This window comes from Tenrec ecaudatus, chromosome 13, assembly GCF_050624435.1.
Source record: "Tenrec ecaudatus isolate mTenEca1 chromosome 13, mTenEca1.hap1, whole genome shotgun sequence".
NCBI lineage: Eukaryota > Metazoa > Chordata > Mammalia > Afrosoricida > Tenrecidae > Tenrec > Tenrec ecaudatus.
In genome coordinates this window covers 13,627,251-13,631,281 of record NC_134542.1, presented here as the reverse complement: position 1 = coordinate 13,631,281, position 4,031 = coordinate 13,627,251, and the positions used below count along the sequence as shown (strand labels likewise).

General features: G+C 43.2%; 1 pseudogene; it reads left to right on the top strand.

Moving 5' to 3' along the window:
• The first annotated feature begins 2,992 nt into the window (after positions 1-2,992).
• On the top strand, positions 2,993-3,449 carry LOC142424490 (NADH dehydrogenase [ubiquinone] 1 beta subcomplex subunit 3 pseudogene; annotated as a pseudogene).
• Positions 3,450-4,031: the final 582 nt, after the last annotated feature.

Here is a 4,031-nt window from a genome sequence, read left to right as displayed (position 1 = left end):
CTAGAGAGACAAATCCAGGGAGACTCATATGTGTATAAAAAAAATGAGGAGCTGATGCCAAGGGCTTAAGTGGAGAGCAAATGTTCTGAGAATGATGAGGGCAATGAATGTACAAATGTGCTGTACACAATTGATGTATGTATGGATTGTGGTAAGAGTTGTATGAACCCTAATAAAACAATTAAAATAATAATAATAAAAAGAAAGATTTATATACAAGAGCAATTGAATATTGAGAAAACATCCCAGCCCAGCCCAGATCAAGTCCATAAGTCCAATACCAATCTATAAAGTCCTCTTCCGAATCATGAAACACACGCAATGACGCCGAATGCAGGCAGATCACAGGCCAGTGGGTGGAAAGTCTTGTGGATTCAATAGCGGTAGAGGCATCTCAGCACTGCCAGGGGTCTCCATGTGGCTCCTTTCTAGGGCTCTAGTGTAGCAGCTCCATGTGTCTTGCAGGGAGTGAGTGTGTGTCCCATCTCCAGAGAGGTATTTATCTCCTTAGCACCTCCAAATGAGGTCATCAAGATGCGACATGATTGACAGTTTTTTTTAAGAAAGTATAACTTTCCATTATGTGAACGTACCAGAATTTGTTTATCCATTCCTCTATAGTAGGAAGTTTCTACCTGATTGACCCTTTCACTTTTAAGTCTCAAACTGACACCAGATTATGTAACCACCACACCAACCAACCAGCCAGCAGCATCACATGCAAGTTCCTCAAAAGAAGCTGGAAATCTGACATTTTGAGATGAAAGTTCTGGGTCTACAAATGTTGGCAGCCTCTCTAGTGGTGGATCTGACCCAGGGAATACAATTTTAGAAACTTGGCTCTAGACAATCAGAGAGTAGTGTGTAAGATCAGTCAGAATTGGAAAACAGGACAGGCACATTGCTTTTCTTTCATTCGTTTTGTGTGTGAAAATACACCCAGTAAAGCATGCACCACTGCTTACATTCTTCAAGTTGAGTACAGCCCCTCACGAATCCTTTTCCACACGGCCCGCCACTGTTACTATAAAGTCATTGCCTCTAAGCTTCTGAGATGCTCGTATCAACGAGACCCCAAGTGGACACATTTCAGAGAGCACCAGGGTCAAGGAATACCCACGTCTATGACTAATTTGACTCAACCATCGAAGCAGATTTTCTGGAAAAGTGTACTTTTCAGGTTTAAAGTTTAAAGATTATCTCAGGGCAATGTCTTCGGGGAGTTATGAAGCCTCAATGACTCCTGAAAACCCGATTCCACACAAGACAGGTACCCTTTAAAGGGAGAATGTTTTAAGCCTCTGGAAGCAGCCAGGGCAGACACACCCAGGTGAGTAACGCCTCAAAGGCCATTTGGGTAACAGCAGGAAGGTTTGACTTGGGTGCAGGTAGAATGCCAAAAAGACGAAGTGACCAGGACATGCTTTACCACTCTGTCAAGGGTTGGTTCTCCATGCCACAAGTCATTGCCCTTTGAATATGCTGGTTGTTTTTACTTTGCTGGCAGGTTACTCAGATGCAATTTTGTTCCATTCCCGATGCTTCCTCAAGCCTCCAATGCACCTGCTGGGCAAAGTGCCAGTAGGTAGGCAGCTGTTTACCTTTGTCTTTGAGTTGCCATGCTTCTGATGTGGTATACAGTTTTTGGAGAGTACACAGGGGATAGGCTCTACTGAATTTAGACAATACATACCAGTCCCCTATGTTGAATGATGTATCAGCACATAGATCAAGTTAGAGTTTAGTTTCCATTTCAGTTACCTGGATGATCACACTGCTATCTGGTTATAGTTCCCACAACTTTGTAATGCAAAATTCAAGCTTTATCGTATTTATATAATACTCTCCCCACTGTTTGAAGAGAAAAAACAATGTCAGGGGAAAACTTTAATGTTCATTATGCTTGTTAGTGTTAAGGACCATCAAACTGGACCTGACACAGAACAACCTCTGGATCGCAGAGTCTGACAGCTCCCCCGGGGTTTTCGTGATTAAGTAGATTGTCGAGATCTTTCTCCCACAAGCTGCTGCATGGATCCAAACCATCAGCCTTTGGGTAGCAGCTGAGCACTTTACTATTAATATCCAAAATAAGAAGCAAACATTAACATGGTTCAGTTATTGGACGCTATCAATTGATCAGTAGTATTCAAGGTGCAATTTTTGCCACCAAGCGACATTGAGTCATGTCTCTAGACGTTATTGTTTGTTATGGTGGGGGCGGAGTTTGTTACTGGCTTGCAGTGAATAGGTCAGGGACCTGACCAGGCTACTAAACTTCCCATAATGCATATTGCAGCCCCCGCATAAAAGCTGATCTAGTCCAAATGTGAATAGTACTGAGGCTGAGAAACTGGCAATAAAAAGAAGAAACTGGTTTAAGTTAATATGAGCAGGTAAATTTAGAAATAAAATTAGGGGCAGAAATTAAAGGTAGTCATGAATTGTGTGATTATAGCAAATTGCTATAATCCCTACATAAGCTTTTAGGTAGATTTACAAAGGTAATTACATATGTAGGAAGCAACCTCCCTCCTTGTCTCCAAAGATGAGATATAAAGGAGATGGCCGAGAGCTGTGCATGGAAGCCCCTCTCACTCCAAGTTCAATGTGAACTCACCAAGTTCAATGTGCCGCTAGAGGCTTTCCCAGTAAAAGAAACATTCTTTGGTTATTGCCAGGGGTGGGAGGCCATATCACTGGCTAAAGGGTAGAGAAATATGTGTCAACTTGGGCGAAGGGGAAGACAATATGCAATAAGAAGGGCCCATCCAATGGACTCCAGTCCATTCAAACTCACAGTGATACTCTCTAGACTAGAGTTTCTGGGGGCAGATAGGTTCATCATTCTCCCATGTAGAGGCTGGTAGGTTAAACTGCTGACCTTGCAGTGAGCAGTCTACATGTATCCAACATGTAATTGATGTATGACAGCAAGATTGACAATGAGGATGGAGGAGGTGAAAGACACAGGGAGGAACTCGAACTTCCGCTTCCGGTTGGGCTCTCGATGGAAGATTAAATTTTGAATGTCCTGAGAGGTCAGATTGCCGTCAGTATCTTCCTGTAGACATGGCCCCTGGACATGGACATGGACATGAACATGGCCATCATAAAATGGAACTTCCAGATTATAGACAGTGGAAGATAGAAGGGACACCATTAGAAATTGTCCAGGAGAAGCTGGCTGCACAGGGACTAAGAGATCCATGGGGCCGCAATGAAGCTTGGAGATACATGGGTGGATTTGCAAACATGTTTCCTTTCTTGGTGCAATATTAAAAGGATTCAAATGGGGATTTGCTGCCTTCGTGATAGCTGCAGAAGCTGAGTATTTCCTGGAGTACCCGCATAAAGATAAGAAGGATCACTGAAGCTAGTTCCTGAAAATTGATTAGTGACTTCTTAATCTATTATAGAAATAAGATATCTATACCATAGCCTCCTTCTCGGTGTGCTTGTTCATTAAATAAAACAAGTAAGATGCCATAAAAAAAAAGACACAGGGAGGAACTCAAGAGTGAAAGGCGACGGAGGTGAATGCTCTTATACACAGTTCTGCAATCACAGTGACTCACGAGTATATGAATGGATAGACACACAGGGTGATCAGATCTGGGAGGGGTCCTGGGAGGGTATATCTATATGTATCTATATATATCTATATACACATATATTTGACAGAGGATTTGTGTACATGGGTATTTCCCTTTGCTGCAAATATTCCTAAAGAAAAGCAGTAATTACACACGTAGGTAGAACTCAAAGAGCACACCTGGGCCCATGATCCTTCCAAGCCAGTCCAGCCAGCGTGCTCTTCTCCACCAACTGCTTTCCAGCATTTGAACTTGAGGTGGGAACCTGATCTTTTGGCGCCATGTTCACTGAGTCTGTCTTGACTCACCGCAACCCCCTGCAGGACAGAGTAGGAAAGTTCGCTCGGGTTTTCAAGGCTGCAAATCTTGACTGGAGCGGCCAGTTTGATGTTTGTCTCCCGGTGTCCACCCACAGAGTCATCAGCGGCTCTGGTT